The sequence below is a fragment of the Ipomoea nil genome, unplaced genomic scaffold (assembly GCF_001879475.1).
Source record: "Ipomoea nil cultivar Tokyo-kokei standard unplaced genomic scaffold, Asagao_1.1 scaffold1564, whole genome shotgun sequence".
NCBI classification, from domain to species: domain Eukaryota; kingdom Viridiplantae; phylum Streptophyta; class Magnoliopsida; order Solanales; family Convolvulaceae; genus Ipomoea; species Ipomoea nil.
In genome coordinates this window covers 52906-71093 of record NW_017617992.1, presented here as the reverse complement: position 1 = coordinate 71093, position 18188 = coordinate 52906, and positions in this window count along the sequence as shown.

Below are 18188 nucleotides of genomic sequence, written 5' to 3'. Positions count from 1 at the left end.
ATGGTGCAAGAATCACCTAAATCGGACATTCCTAGCATGAGATATGATCAAAATACTAAGCTGTCGCCGAATTCAGCGGGAATTACAACTCTTTGGTCTTTTGCTCCACTTTTCCCTTGTTTGGTTCTTGTGATCAAATCCATTGAAAATTCCATTCTTTGGCTCCCTTTCGAAGTATTTAAGCCACCTCCTTAGCCTCTCATTGACTTTGTTTTGGCTCCAAACTCGTCCTAGAACTTCCCTTGCATTTGCAATTGATCTACAATGGTTCCAAAACACTAACAAAGACCGTAAAACATTCAAAACAAGTGTAAACAAGTGTGAACCATGACTAAATAGTAAAATAAAGGATTATGCAATTAAATCACCAAAATCATGACCCTAAGCCTAACAAATATAGATAAATCAATACTAAAAATGTGCACAATTAGGCTCACATCAGAACCCCAAAGTGCGACTATGCAAGAGGCATATAGCTCGTCGGCACATGTTCTTAACCCGGAAATTAATTCTTCTTTAGGGGTAGCCATTATTGATGACCAGGGTATACAAAATTCTTCTTCACTCTCGGAGTCATAGCCTGGTCATTTATCTGATGGTGACGAGGTTCAGAATGCTCAATCTTTCGATCAATCCTTGCTGGAATTGTAGAAGGAAGCCAGTAGGTGATTTGCTTCAAAAATTGGAAGGTCGAAGCCGGATGAATTTGTTACAATTACCAAGAAGAAAAGCCGGCCTCGGAAGGATTACTCTGCAAATGTCCCTTCAGTTACAACCCGCCTTGCGGCGGGCAAAATCGCCAGAGTTCCCTTCTCCCAATGTTTAAAATGAATGTGCAAAATCGCCAGAGTTCCCGTGGGCCTACTCTCCTCACGGCGTAGGCTCAAACGACTCATTCGGCGTGAGCATGTTTGCTTTGTCTTAATAATAGAGCTTATGCTGGCTCGAGATAGGTTGGATGGTTATGTTCGGGATTTTGGTTTTGCAGGAGGCTATGCGGCCTTAGAATAAAAAATTTTGATTCTTTGGGCCGACTGTTTCGAGGTGGATATAGTACTCGATAGTGACCAGTTCGTGTTGTGCAATGTTATTTACATTCCTTGGCAGTTTTCTTTGAATTATGTTGCAGTTTATGCGAAGCACACGAAAGTAGAGAGGGCACAACTCTGGGAAAAGTTATTGGTTTTGGCAGAGGAATTAAAGCCGATCCTATTAGGGGGGACTTTAATGTTATTTCGAGCATCTCGGAGTACCGAGGCAACTCAATTCCAGACACAAATAGCATTACTGATTTTTCAGCTTTCATCAGTGACAACAGCTTAATTGATATACCAGTCATGGGGAGTTAGTACACATGGCATGGTGTTTGGACTACGGGAGCTGTATGGAAAAGGCTCGACCGCTTCTTGATGAAGTTTGTGGTTGGGGCTGGCCGAGGGTCGAATATTGTGATCAAGCTGGATATGATGAAAGCCTTTGATAGGGTCTCGTGGCCCTTCCTTCGAGCAGTGCTAATTAAGCTAGGCTTCCCGAATTCTTTCATTAACATTGTTATGAATAATTTGGGGACCACTAGACTGTCTGTTTTGGTGAATGGGATCAGCTGCAGGTTCTTCTAGCCAACTAGAGGCGTCAAGTAGGGAGACCCGCTCTCCCCACTTCTTTTTATCCTCGCCAGCCCTTTCCCGATCCCTTATTCTTAAGGTGGGAGTTGGAATGTTGTCCCTGTATTCGTCATCTTTGGGTTGTCCTTTGGTCACACATTTAACTTTTGCAGACGACATTGTAATATTTGTGAATGGGGCTTCAAGCTCTCTAAAGGCCCTAGCAGAGGTTTTGACCTACCGCGGGGGGGTTGGTCGGGGCAGAAAATCAACTTCAGCAAAAGTTTTTTTGTTACTTCCAGAAATTGTACAAACAGAAGGGCGACTGTCATGTCACAAATCTTGGGTATGCAACAATCAAGCCTGCCTTTTCGTTACCTAGGCGTGAATCTTTTCAAGGGCCGGAATCGGCCAATTTATTATCAGCATCTAATAGAAAAAGTTGATGGTAAACTGCTCGGTTGGCAGCGCAAGTTACTTTCGCCGGGAGGTCGCCTAACTCTAATCAAGCACGTGTCGTCCACCATTCCTTTATACAATGCTGCCTTGGTCCTTTTGCCAAGGAGGACTGTGAAGACTCTTGAGTCCCGTTTTGCCAATTTTTTGTGGGGGATGGAGAATGGCAAGCCGAAGAGACATTGGGCATCTTGGGATAAATTATGTTTTCCCACCGAAGAGGGAGGTCTGGGCATCAGATCAATCGATTCAATTTAGCAATCCTTCTCATCCAAGATTTATTTCAATTTTCTTCAAGGGAGTTCGCTGTGGAGTGATTTTTTGCGTGCAAGGTACCCAGATGGCCATAATCTGAGGACCACTTCGCTCACATGGAGTCGGATGCAGCTCCTGCGGGAAGGTTTACAATCAATGGCTTTATGAAGGTTTACCATTCTCATCTGTTGGTGTAATAAAAAAGGTTAAACAAGAGGTGTTTCTGATTTCTCTCTCTCGGCCATTTCGACAAGATTCCCATGCTCATTTCCTGCTATCTGCTGGACTGGCAGCAAGATTCGTAGCTCCGCCGCGAAGAGTGACGATTTGGGTAAAATGGCTTGCGCCGCCAGTGAGAAGGCTCAAACTGAATACAGACGCTGCTTATTATTCTAATGCAGCCACGGGAGGTCCTTTTCTGAGAAACTCTAACGGACAGCTTGTAGCGGGTTTGTGTTTTCGCTACTACGCGTCATCAGCTCTGGAGGTTGAGACGAAGGCTCTTCATTGTGCCTTCCAATGGTGTGTCGCTTTTGCCAAACGACCCATTGCGATTGAGGTTGATTCCTTAGCCCTTGCCAACTTGGTGTCCTCAGATACGACGAGGATCCCGTGGAAGGTTAAGGAAGCGATCCTGTATGTCCGCTCTTGTCTACGTGCGTGGGCCTCCACTATTAGGCACATCTACTGGGAGGCTAAACACGCATCAGATGCTCTTGCAGAGACTGGACTTAGCTTTAGTTCTTCGAGAATATTTTGCACTTGATAGTTTGCCTGTAAAAGCCAAGTTGGCTATCTTGAACGACTTGAGAGGCTTTGCCTTCCACCGAGCTGTTCGAAATTAATAAAGCTTCTCGTTACTTAAAAAAAAAAAACAGAAGATTATCATCACATCACCATAATATATCCATACAATGCACAATAAAGTAACAATAAGATCAGAGTATATAGAGACTTTGATTTAGCATGGGGAACATGCATTATGATTTCTACCATTGTTCTAGTTTTCATATTAACCTTAATAGAGATTAATTTAGTAGAAAATTGAGTAGCTGAATACTTTAGTAAAAAATTGACTTTTAATGCCACATACATACATAATCAAATGATATTATTTTCATCTCAAAATTAAATAATTAAAAGTAATTAGGAACTAAAATAACAATTTATCAGTAACTTAAAGGACGTACTAAAGTTGTATTTTTCCGGAATAGAAATGTTGTTTGTTTAAAAATGAAACGTTGCGAAGTAGCTTTTAACTTAAAATTTACCCACCCATTGTCTGGATTTTAACTTAAAATTTACCCACCCATTGTCCTTCCAGAGGACCACAACGGTTAAATTTTAAAAATTGAATGATAAACTTAGACTATGGATGACAACAATTTGAAAGTAAAAAATACACGGATGATTAATTTAAAAATTTAGCACTAAACGTGTCAAAATCATCATACTGAGGACCCTACATAACATTAATTCTATAAGCTTTAGCAGCTAAAATATTTTAGCTATTTAAAATCTTGCAAATTTTTAATAGATTTATACAGCTCTTCTCTTTCCATCATCAAAGCGATTATTTTGCTCTTTTAGTTGAGATTGATGAACAGTAATAACAACTTCAAAACCCTTCACTGGTGATTCATTAGGATTCACAGACAAATCTGAAGTATCATTTTATTACAACAAGAAAATATAACTTTTGACTTTAAGTTAAGGACTAAAAAAGTAATCTCTCAAATAACTTTTATTCACTAAAACATCTAAAATAATTAGAAATCAAAATAACAATTCACCAGTAATTTAATAAATAAAATTATTGATATATATGATATACTTTCAAATATTTTATTTAATTATAAACATTGGGCATTAACTCATTCGCGCAATGCGCATGTAAAACTAGTATATATATATATATATATATATATATATATATATATATATATATATATATATATATATATATATTGTAAGTGTACAATTTTTTTAGTACACATTAAAAACTTTGTTGGCTAATTTATTTAGTTTTTTTTTTATTAGATTTAAATTGTTTTTAAGATTAGTTTAAATCTTTTTGGACCACTTTCTGTCACCAAAAGTTATTTTAAGTGGATGACAAGCATTGGATTTTAAAAAGAGAAAAGGCATTACAATGAAGATTTCAAATGAAGGGTGTGGCTGTGATTAATCGAAGGAAATGTGATGTTGATTCTAAGTATCACAGTGTTGGATTGAACAGCTATAAAAGGAAGCCACTCCAAAGAGGAAATTGCCATTTTTTTGTGAACTGCTATATTGAGTGAAATCTACATGAGTGCTATTTAAATTAATCAGCTAAATTATATTATTATTATTATTGTAGTTCAATTTTGGTCTGCACAGACAGTACCTGGTACAGCTGAAGCTTCGGTTGAAGATCGTCGCGGCATGCACGTACAATCCTGAGTAGATGTTATGAAGGTGTTGTAGTGGTAAAGGCTGGGGGCCATTTGTACTTACTTCTTGTAATACTCCTTGGTAAACATCTATAGTGGATTGGGGAGACGTGAGTTGCCCCGCAGACGTAGGAGAATCGCTCCGAACTGCGTGATCAATCTCTGAGTACTTTTATTTTTATGCATTTATATTTCGTTATTTATGTTCATTAAATAACCTAATTAATTGATAATGTAATATCTCTTCTAAAACAAATAGAACATTAAAGGTATAATTGAATTCAAGATTCACGGTGCAATTTCATATATATATATATATATATATATATAGTGAAGGGCTCGCGTGCATTTAGTCTTTCCCGTAAAAAATGAGGTTGAATCTAAGCCTTACGTAGCTCTTGATCCAACGAATAAGATTAAGAGCAAAATATAAACACGATTTGCTCATTAAGGGCATTTTGGTCCTTTTGATTATATTAAAAAAAATTCAAAATTTCTGATCTTCTTCTTCTTTGCGCGTTTTCAAAATTCACCATTGATTCCTAATCTTTGATATTTCCTAAGCTCAATCGATTTTGCGATCTCTCTGAAATTGGCAATAAAATCTATTTTGTTCCTCGTTCAATAGCTTATTCGTCAAAAGAAACCCTAAACCCAGCAACAACGTCAATCGATCAAGAATGGAAGAATTCGATCAAGGTATTACCCAAATTTTATCGCTAATTTTGAATTTATTTTATCTGCTCTTGTATTGGCCTCCTTCTTGTCTTAATTACGCGCACATTAAACACTACATGCATGCAACTTAACAACTGAATTACTGACCTATCTTAATTATTCCGAGCCTAAAGACTTACGCACGTAGATGATTAGGTAGCCGCATGTTAATTTTTACAAATGCGCATATTACAGTTTTCAGTGATGTCGGTTAAGTACCCGCGTAAAATTTTAAACAACCCTTACGCATGTTATCTGTTAAACACACGCACGTTCAGTGCTTTCCAGACGCATGTTAATTGTTTTATTTTTATGCATTTATATTTTGTTATTTATGTTCATTAAATAACCTAATTAATTGATAATGTAATATCTCTTTTAAAACAAGTAGAACATTAAAGGTATAATTGAATTCAAGATTCAACGCGCAATTTCAATTGGTTTCAGAGCCTGTAGACTTAATTTATTAGTATATCGATCTGGCTATTCCGTGCTTCTTGAACTAAAGCTTTCAGCGGCTTTTATTATTAGTGTTTGTTATACTATTTTGTTCAATCTCAATTTTTATTGAGTGTTTCAGAATGGTGGAAGGTTCTTCCCCAGTTGACAGGCGACAACTATGCCTATTGGAAAGCTCGCACACATACACATCTTAAGGCCCAAGGAGACGCTGTTTGGCGGTCCGTGGTGACAAGTTGGACTCATCCGACTAAAGCCAGTACCAGTGATGATGGAACAAGAGTAACTAAACTTGAAACCGAATGGTCCCAAACAGAAATAACTAATGCTGGATATAACGATAAGGCCTTAGATACGATTTACTCCCTTATGCATGAAAGTCAGTTTTCTATAGTTGCAGGTATTGATTCAGCTAACGGTGCTTGGGAGGCTCTTGAGTCAACTTACGAAGGAACTACGTCGGTGAAACAATCAAAGTTGCAACTGGTCCAGTCCGACTTTGAAAAGCTTCGGATGAATGAGGATGAGACCATCAGAAACTTTCACACATGTGTACAGGAATTGGCAAATCGCGCGATGGTCCTTGGTGAACCTTTCTCACAAGCAAAACTTGTTAAAAAAATTCTGAGATCCTTACCACCAAGGTTCAGAATGAAAGTCACGGCCATTCAGGAACACGATGGTTGGAAGAACAAAACGGTTACTCAATTAATGAGAAATCTTCGAACCTACAAAATGGAAATTTTAACTGATCACACGAAAATGAAAAAACAAAAAAATGTAGCTTTTGCCGCTGAAGGAAATAATGTTGTATCTGATTCAGACGAACCAGGTGATGATACAGTTGTTTATTTGACTAAACAATTTTCTAAAATTTTGAAACAGGTATCAAATAATTCACGCAACAAAAATCCACAAAGAGGAACAATGTCATCCAAACCTGGTCCTAGGACAAGCTCGTCAAACTTCAAGCAGTCAGTCTGACGTTCAGGGCAGTCCAAAGAAAAATCTAACAATAAAGGAATCAAATGCTATGAGTGTGAAGGCTTTGGACATGTACAAGCAGAGTGTGCCACTTACCTTAGACGCAAAAAGTCTATGTCAGCCATTACCTGGAGTGACGACGAGCCTGACGTCGAAACAACTGGATCTGATGTCGAAGAAATCTCGGGTAATTTTGTTGCTTTTACTGCAGGTATTGCTGGATGTGCTGACTCAGAGGGAGGTGAATATGTCTCAGCGGAAGATTTAGAATTAAATGATTTATCTTTTGAAGTTGAGTTTAATAAGTTGTACCCCAAATGGGAAGCCCTAAGAAAAGAAAATCGCAAATTGGCTAGTGAGATAGGGATTGTAACAAATGCTAGTAAAGTGTATCAAAATCAAATAGCTTATAGGGATCTGCTTCTTAAAGAAGCATCTGCCCAAGAGGAGAGATTGAAACAGGAGGTACAGACCCTGAAGCAGGAGCTAAGCACCTACAAACGACAAATCCAAATGATGGACACCACTTCAACACTTGACAAAATCCTTGATTCCGGAAGAAAAGCTTCTGCAAAATTCGGTTTGGGTTTCACCGGAAGCAACTCAAAGGATAAAACGGTATTCGTCAAAGCGTCTGGACTTGATCCAGGAGACATTCCTGAATCTAGCTCAACGAAACATAACAGTGGTATAGTAAGGTCAAACAAGCCACAGTACAAACTCTATAACCCCGTATGTCATTATTGCAGGTTGCGTGGTCATACCAGACCCGAATGCTACTACTTTTACAAGGATCAAAGAATCGAGAAGTTTAGGCACAAGAACATCCAACCCTTTACAAAACAGATTTGGGTTAAAAAGACTAACTATATTTCGTTTGTCTCTTTTCAATCTAAAAGTGCAGGACGAGAAGACCAGTGGTATTTCGACAGTGGGTGTTCTAGTCACATGACAGGAAATGTCAAATTTCTAAGCAACGTGAAGGCTAGCAAAGGTGAAGTCACTTTTGGTGACGGTGTTAAAGGTCAAGTCACCGGCGTAAGCACTCTAAATGTGACTGGCCTACCCAATTTAGAAAAAGTACTGCTTGTGAATGGTCTTCGTGAAAATATCATAAGTATAAGCCAACTCTGCAAACAAAATTGGAACGTGTCCTTCACCAAAAATACCTGCAGTGTCCTCGATGACGCAAATCAATGCGATATGGAAGGTAAGAGGTCAACTGACAATTGCTACATTCTGACTAACAAGGTTGTTTTTCTGCAGGTCTAGTGTTGATGAAGCTGAGTTATGGTATCAAAAAGCTGGAACATCTAAGCTATAGCTCAGGAAATTTCTATGGCATCTCAAAATGAAAATTGAAAAATTTGCAATTGAGGGTTGCAATTAACAATTACAGGTTCATTACTCTTCAATTCCATTCGTTAATTTCTTGAATTTTTTTTTTTTTTTGGGTGTCATTGTCTAATGTGTCTTATGAAATACCTGCAAATATTCCTATGTCAAAAGCTGAGTTTTTTATGTGTTTTGTTACATAAATTGGTGCCCTCTACTTCAATATACTTGCCTTCGTCAAATCTTGACTATTCTTCATCCTTACCTATGTAATATTCTACATCTGTGATAGGATATGTTTCAAGATTAGGAAAGTTATCTTTTGAATTATTGGTTCTGTTTTTACATGCTCTCGCATTGCATCTATGTTTTTTTTTTTTTTTGTGCGTGTGTCTCTCTATGTTTGATTTGTCTTTTATTCCAATTTTTTTAATTTTCTCGCAATTAGTCCTTTTCGTTACCTACTCTAAATTGCGGATTGATTCTTTGTGTTCTGTTCTTGACTGTTTTCTATGCGTTTACTAAATGTTATACTTGCGTTGTTTTGAGTACTTTTAACGGATTGATTCTTTGTATTTGTTCTTGACTATTTTCTATACGTTTACTAAATGTTCTACTTGCGTTGTTTTGAGTGCTTTTAACTGATAAACATATTTTTGTTGAGGTTACTTTATTGGTGTTTCGTGTGTTGCATCTTTGAATTCTCTAAGGTTACTTGAATGAAAATTTGATGCAATTTGTTTAATATTTGCACAATATGTGAATGTGTTTTGTTGGTCCGGTCATGACCATATCTGTGTTTGTTTGTGTACTTCTTGTGCTAAACTGTTATGAATTCTTGCTTGACTTTGCTTTATATGAATCTATGCGTAAATGTGCTTTATCTGAATGTGCTTACTGTCTTATTTACCAATCTGTCTTCTTGAGTGACCCAATTGTGTGCTTTTTGTGTTATTTGCTACGAATTTGTGCTTGAATGTGTGTATTACTTGGTATGTTTTATCTACTTAATCTGCTCCAACTTGATTTGTGTGTCTTTTTGTGCTTATATGATATCAAGTTCTGCATGTTTTTCGTTACTAATTTTCTTGTGCAGGTTCAATTCTATCGGGCATTCCGTCAGACTCAATCCACTAATATAGATGTTCACATTTGTCAATTTATTGGAAAAATGGGGAGTATATACTAAGGGGGAGTATGGTTGGAATAAGGGGGAGTTTTGGTGAAACTATTGAATGTTTGGTTTTGTGGGATTTTGGTAAATTGTTGGATTAAGGGGGAAGTAAGAGCTTGACTATGACTGCTGCATATGGTAATTCTTTTTGGTACTACTACTCTATGGCTACTCTATGGTACTCTTTTTTGGTAATCTCTGATTAATATATCACTCTTCTCGCCAAGTATAAAACCTTTATTTGGCTAATTCATCTACTGTGTATTGTGGTTGGTCAATGCTTATTTTATGAAGTGTGAAGCCTCATGGATTCTTCGACAGTACATGTTATGTGATATTTAATATAGCGGGTTCATGGATGGAACATGGTCCAAAAGAGTTTTTGCAAATTGCTTATTTAATTCTCACCTTAGTATATTGTTCAGTACATATACTAAGGGCCTTGAATAAAATTGTTTATCTTATTTGCCCAAGGTATAAGATGCTGTAGTTTTTACCAAATAAATTGCTAAAGGGGGAGATTGTAAGTGTACAATTTTAGTACACATTAAAACCTTTGTTGGCTAATTTATTTAGTTTTCTTTTATTAGATTTAAATTGTTTTTAAGATTAGTTTAAATCTTTTTGGACCACTTTCAATCACCAAAAGTTTTTTTTAAGTGGATGACAAGCATTGGATTTTAAAAAGAGAAAAGGCATTAGAGTGAAGATTTCAAATGAAGGGTGTGGCTGTGATTAATCGAAGGAAATGTGATAATGATTCTAAGGATCACAGTGTTGGATTGAACAGCTATAAAAGGAAGCCTCTCCAAAGAGGAAATTGTCATTTTTTGTGAACTGCTATATTGAGTGAAATCTACACAAGTGCTATTTAAATTAATCAGCTAAATTATATTATTATTATTGTAGTTCAATTCTGGTCTGCACAGAAGTACCTGGTACAGTTGAAGCTTCGATTGAAGATCGTCACGGCATGCACGTACAATCCTGATTAGATGTTAGGAAGGTGTTGTAGTGGTCAAGGCTGAGGGCAATTTGTACTTACCTCTTGTAATACTCCTTGGTGAACATCTATAGTGGATTGGGCAGACGTGAGTTGCCCCGCAGACGTAGGAGAAGCGCTCCGAACTGCATGATCAATCTCTGAGTACTTGTTTTAATTTTAAGCATTTATATTTCATTATTTATGTTCATTAAATAACCTAATTAATTGATAATGTAATATCTCTTCTAAAACAAGTAGAACATTAAAGGTATAATTGAATTCAAGATTCACGGTGCAATTATATATATATATATATATATATATATATATATATATATATATATATATATATATATATATATATATATATATATATATATATATATATATATATATATATATATATAGGGAAGGGCTCGCGTGCATTTAGTCCTTCTCGTAAAAAATGATGTTGAATCTAAGCCTTACGTAGCTCTTGATCCAACGAATAAGATTAAGAGCAAAATATAAACGCGATTTACTCATTAAGGGCATTTTGGTCCTTTTGATTATATTAAAAAAATTCAAAATTTATGATCTTCTTCTTCTTTGCGCGTTTTCAAAATTCACCATTGATTCCTAATCTTCGATATTTCCTAAGCTCAATCGATTTTGCGATCTCTATGAAATTGGCAATAAAATCTATTATGTTCATCGTTCAATAGCTTATTCGTCAAAAGAAACCCTAAACCCAGCAACAACGTCAATCGATCAAGAATGGATGAATTCGATCAAGGTATTACCCAAATTTTATCGCTAACTTGGAATTAATTTTATCTGCTCTTGTATTGGCCTCCTTCTTGTCTTAATTACGCGCACATTAAACACTACATGCATGCAACTTAACAACTGAATTATTGACCTATCTTAATTATTCCGAGCCAAAAGACTTACGCACGTAGATGATTAGGTAGCCCCATGTTAATTTGTACAAATGCGCATATTATAGTTTTCACTGATGCCGGTTAAGTACCCGCGTAAAATTTTAAACAACCCTTACGCATGTTATTTGTTAAACACACGCACGTTTAGTGCTTTCCAGACGCATGTTAATGTTTAAACTGACCCATGCTACTGGACTCACTGACGCACGTTAACTAATGACCATAAGTTTTAAAAAACACGTATGCATGTTAACTGCTCAACATACACATACTAACTATTTCCCTGTCTCACGTTAAGTAGTCACTTGTCGCACATACTCTTGTGTCTTATAAACATGACAGATTGGCATTGATCTGATTAAATTAACAAGGGTTGCAAAAATCCCGCCTAGGCACCGAGTAATCGGCGCCTAGGCGCTAGGTGCCCCTAGGCTCCCGCCTAGCGCCTAATGCGGCCGCTAGCGCCTAACTCGGCCGATTACGCCGAGTTAACCCGGCCGACTTGACCTTGCTAGTTTTTTTCATTTATATGACACACACATGATTTTCATAAACATTATCATTTGCCCGTGGGCTATTCAAATCATAGTTTCCAAAACATCATAAGGTTCAAGTAATAGATATACATTTCCAAAATAGCGTTTAGATTCTCAGTCTCCTAGGCTCTTTTCTACCGTTGACTCTTTGCCTGTAAAGGCCAATTTAGCTTATTTGTATGATCTCAGAGGCTTCGCCTCGCTTCGGGCTATTCGCCGTTAATAAACGTTCCGTTTTTTTTTTTTTTTTTTAAATAGCGTTTATATCATACATAGGATTTATCCTCCAATTATAATATAATTTATATCTATTTTATCACGCTCATATACTTCTTTGTAATACACCCAATATATAAATGTCCACATATTCATAATTTGTAAACCATAGGTTAACACCAAAACATACACATTTGCTATTTATCACACTTTTAAACCAAAATGAATTTTCAAAATAATTTAAAAACACAAATCAGATAAATAGTACGTTTAGGGAAAAATAGCTTTAAACGGACATAGATACATACCTCAAGCTAAGCTCCAAAAGTCAACACCCAATCTAGATTCAACTCCTAAGCTAACCATTTCAACAGAGAACCTCCACCTCCATTAGCTAGCACTAGCCTCACTGTCGTCGGGAACAACACGCCGCCACCGCTGGGAAGAGGGGAAGGTCACCGGAGAGGAAGACCACCACTGCTGTCGTTGTCGTCCGCCACCGCTGCTTCTTTACGGTTGCACCGGCGAGAGGTAGAGGGAGACAAGAAGAGAGAAGGGGATGGGGTTGTTGATGGGTTGATCTCCTTCGTTGTAGCAAGGAGAAGATGATTGAAGATGGGTGTTGTTGCTTCCATGGTGATGAAGAGGGGAAACGGCAGAGAGAGACTTAAGGGAGAAGTAGCTGCTAGTCTGGTTAGGGAAAATGAACAAAAGATATTTTACTATTTATAGCTAGGGTTTGAGGGTATAATTGGAAATGTAAAATTCTAAGGTAGAAGATATGGGTTAGGGATTTAAAATTAGAAGATTTGGCTAATGAAATACTGTTGGGTTCAGGGAATTGATACGAGTAAAATGGCTTCCCAGGTTCGTCTCAGATAGACTTTGGGTCAAAATTTAGGGAAATAAATATTCCTATTAGATAGGATTTTTGAAACCATAAATAAATATATAAATAATTTTTAGGAAATCATTTTGAAATAAGAGTTTAAAATATTTTATTTTTACACATTTTGGGTAAACCATCGTAGGAATAAAAAAAAATAATGTTATTTTGAAGCTTTATAAAATAGAAACTTTGAGGAAAATATTTTGGGTTGTTACACACATTTTCGCTTTATACCACGCATCATAAACACTAATTACGTGCATATTAATGTGGAACATCCAGAAGTAGACTTCAAGTACATATGTGTGCGAATTTAAAACTTAATTTGCGTTACTTTAATGCTCTAAGTGCGCCAGTTTGACACCTGTATACTATCTAATCGCTTTTTGTCTTGTAGGTATGATCTGGTTTTTACACCCTTCACCGAAGTTGATAACCATAAAAAATATATAACATTTGGCGCTGGACTATTGTTGAAAGAAGACATTAAGTCTTATGTTTGGCTCTTTGAAAATTTTAAAAAGGCGAAGGGTATGGAACCAAGAATAATTGTCACTGATCAAGATCCAGCTATGAAAGTGGCGATTCCAAGAGTTTTCAAGCAAGCCAGGCATCGCTATTGCACGTGGCACATTATGTGTAAAGTTGGGGAAAAGGTGGGTCCTACGTTAAACAAGAATGAGGAGTTCAAGAACAAACTGAACTCAGTTGTTTGGACATCATCTTTGGAACCTAATGATTTTGAGAAACAGTGGAGAGAGCTCATAGAAAAGTACAACTTAGTCGAACACAATTGGTTTACAACTATGTTTGAGGCTAGAAACCATTAGATCCCAACCTATTTTAGAGATGTCTTTATGGGGGTCTACTCAGGACAACGTCTCGTTCCGAAAGTGAGAACTACACGTACAGCCGTTTACTGGCCCACAGTCTAGCCTAGTTGAATTCATGATGAACTTTGACAGTGCTCTTAAATCACAACGTAACACTAACGCAAAGCTCAACAGTGACAATGAAGGTTACAATCCAGATATGAAGACGCCTTTGGGGATTGAAAAATATGCTTCAATTGTCTACATCATTACTGTTTTATATCAAGTTCAGGAAGAAATATGTGCCTCCTGTTTCAAATGTATGGTGTTGAGTGTTAGAGAAGATGGTGGAATGTTACACTATGATATTATGGATGGAAAGAACAAAATATTTAGTGTGGTGCACAATGTAAATGACAATGAGGCCACATGCAGTTGCAAGATGTTTGAGATGGTTGGACTGTTGTGTAGACACATATTTATGGTCTTCAGAGACCTTGAAAAGATACCTCTAAAGTATGTGGTTAATCGGTGGACTAAGGATGCATCTTTAAAGGCCACATTTGAAATCGATGGTGTCATTTATGATCAGAATGGACTAAAGGATGAAAAGAAGATGTTGCTGAACAAATTGTGGTCCGATGTACACTGTTGTATTGATCTAGCAGGTTCAAACATGGAGCAATTGGCTACATTTTTGCAAGTCATTAATGAACAGAAACAGCTGCTAATGTCAGGAAAGGAAAAGTTATCCCCTCAGCACAGCAGGAAGACTGTTATAGAATCCTTCTGTGGATCAACAGAGATTTCGGAGATCAATATACTTCCACCGAAACATGCAAAGAACAAGGACAGTTGGAAACGTATCAAAAGCCGCAAGGAAGTGGCGATGGAAAAAGACAAAGGCAGGAAATGCAATCTTTGTGGGGTTAGAGGAAATCAACATGACACCAGGACTTACCCACTTAACCCCAAAAATAAGGACAAACAAAAGGGTAAGAAAAAGGCATAGCAGTCTATTTTTACAACGGCTCTATGATTGAGAATGAAAATAAATAGCAAATATGAAGCACAAATACTTAGTTAACTCATTTCAGAATGCTTTTACAGTTGAGATACTTGAATTTAATGTTCAGCAATTACTAGTTTTGGTTTTTATCACTGATTTGTGTTTAACAATCACTGCTACTAGCTTAAACGGCGTTTCATTAATACTTTACCTGCGTGCAGTTAATTCTTAATATGCGTTGATTACACTATTAACGTGCGCTACATTAAGGCTTAATATGCGAAATGTAGAAACAGAATGTGCGTTGATTTATGTATAACAACTTTGGTCTGTGGTAAATGCCAAAGTCTTTACATGCGTTGATTAACATTTAACTTGTGCGACATTAAAGCTTAAGATGCGTAATCTGGACAAAGACAATATTTAACACTTTCTTTTTCTTTATTTATTAGTTAATTTAAGATGCGTTAAAAATTAGTCTAATATGCGCGATTGTAAAACTTAAAGTGCGTTTGTTTGATTATGAAATCATTTGCAGATAAAATGGCACATACATAATCGATTTAGTACTTTATGATTTGCATTTAACATGCGCGACACGACAATTTAAAATGCGTAATATGGGAACACAATGAGCGTTGATTTCTATATTAAATCTTCGGTGCATACAATAATAATTTACACTCTGATATGTTAGTATTTGTAAACGTAAATACACATTGAAACAAAACCAAACACATTCAGTGCGTGGTTTATAGTACTTTGAAGATATTTCTTCTGGTTCCAGCAGCATCCGGCACGCTGCCAGCCTGCCAAAGGGCTCAACTCTCAGCCTTGGATGATGTTTGGTTGCAGCATGATGAGCTTGAAGCTGAGAATAACAAACGATGTTTCAGGTTTAGAGTGTGTTGTTTTTGTAGTTAGTTACAATCACTACAAGCTGGAGGGCGAGGAAGATGAAAAGGACATAGATTATGAACAGGAGGAAGAATAATAAGATGAGAAATAAATGAAGAGGGTTCTTCTGTACATGGGATAGCCATTTCAATAAAACCTGATGCTCAGTTGTGTGTTGTTCCTTCTAATTTATAGGCGAATAACTTGGTCACATGCACTGATTTGAGATTTCAATGTTGCGTGATTTACAAACACATTAGATTTTTCAAGATTTCCTTTAATGGGTGCGTTTTTTAAGGCATTGAATAACCAATCAATGTAATCCGTTTCCCCAACTACAAATACCTTATAGTGCTGAGATCAAATATCTTTGAATATTACTTAAAGATGGATTGGTAGAAAAGAGTTAATGTGCTTTCCTTTGCTTTGTTACATGCTTGAACTACAAAGACAGTATGCGTGTAAATATACATATGATTAAATTGCAGGGAAACAATAGATTTTTAAAAGCCAAAAGTTTAAAGTGCGTCAAAAAACAAATTAAAGTGCGCGAAATATAACATTTAACTTGCGCGACGTTAAAGCTTAATAATCGTAAATTGGACAAAGACCATACTCACCCGTTCATTATTAAACAAAAAAATAAAATAAAATAAAAAATCAAGTCTTTAAGGGGCATTTGATCCTAAGCGGAATCAATATGATCAAAGACTTCTACCAATTCACCAGTGGGCTCATCCATTACTTTAATTATATAAAAAATATTAAATAACAATTCTTGAAAATTAAAACAAACAAAAAAAAGAATATATTTAAAATGCAATACGTACGCTTAAGATGCGTAATACGGCAATAAAATGTGCGTTGGTTTATGTATTAAAACTTTAGTCCGTGGCAAATACAAAAAGGCTTAACATGCGAACTACAGTAACATAATGTGCATTAGAAAATACGTAAGTCTGGGTATTTTTTCCTGACATATTAATATGCGTAGAATTTGGTTTTAATGTGCGTTTTTTAATAACTTATATTTCCTTGAAAAAAGTCTTAATGTGCTTGAATTTTTCTATTAAATAATCATGTAACACAAAACTATTAAGATCCCAAATTACATAACGTCCATTGATTTTTGTCTAATGGTACTCGGATTTGCTAGTTTATTTAACCATTATCAAAAACAACCCAAAAAAAATGAAAAAATGCAAAAAGATTTATTATTTACATTACAATAATTTACACTTTGAACTGCTACTGCTACTACTACAACTATAATAATAATAATAATAATAATAATAATAATAATAATAATAATAATAATAATAACAACAACATTAATAATAAAGGAACATCCCACTTATTATCTAAAACAACATCAACCAACAAGCATAATGAAGCGGACATGAGAGCTTATTTTTAATAACAAAAAAAAAAGGAGAAAAAAAAACCAGGCAAACGACAGTATCCGTCTATACCTTTTGGATATATTTCTTTTGGTTAATCCTGCATTAAGGTACCAAAAGATATATCTCCAAAAGGAGTAGAGGATCCTGCCATATGTCTGGGCTAAAACAACACATTCTAAACCTGGAAAGATCGACTTCTATGAATCTAAAATCCAACTGATCCAGATGTATTGGACTGCCCCACATGTTATATTCAACTTACAGACAAACACACATTGTTGATCTCTAAATTGAATATAACATACCAGACTGTCCAATACATCCAAATCAGTTAGCGTTTAGATCCACAGAAGAAGATCTTTTCAGGCTTAAAATGTGCTGTTTTAGATGAAAACAACGAGAACATGTGCTCTACTCAAAGGAGGTCGGCTTCGCTCATAGTTCCTTTAGCTCCTTGTATAAACCTCCAGGGTTGTGGTATTGTATTTGATCCATGGGATGTTTAGAATGTGTTGTTATTCTAATCAACTACATTTGACAACCAAGTAGGAGGAGGGCGAGTATGATGAGGATGGGTAAACATCGTGATGAATGTAAAGAAAATGACGATGAATAAATGATGGTCTGTAAAACTCAAATGACACCGTTTCAATATATACGCTGTATTGTAAGGTGATACTCCACTTTTATAGGCGAATAACTTGGTAAAATTCACCGATTGGAGAAATTCAATGTTGACCGTTTCGTGAACTTAAAAATATATTAATGTTCACACTTAACGTACATGGTGCGTGCGTTTCTACTTTAGTGTGCGTTAGTTAAGATTTTAATGTACATGAATGAGTGCGTTTTTTTAGCGGTTGATTTAAATATGAATTGGTTATTCGACGCCTAATAAAACGCACCCATTGAAGAATCTGTTTTCTATTATGATAAAGGGTATTATTATTCAAATAATTTTTATTTTTTTCCGTTTTTAATTTATCTTTGATATATTGAAATACTTCTCTTCCATTTTTAAATCCCTTTCCATTGTAAGAATGCGTATGTATGTATAATTTAACATGTGCAGCAAGATAATTTAAAATGCGTATATTAA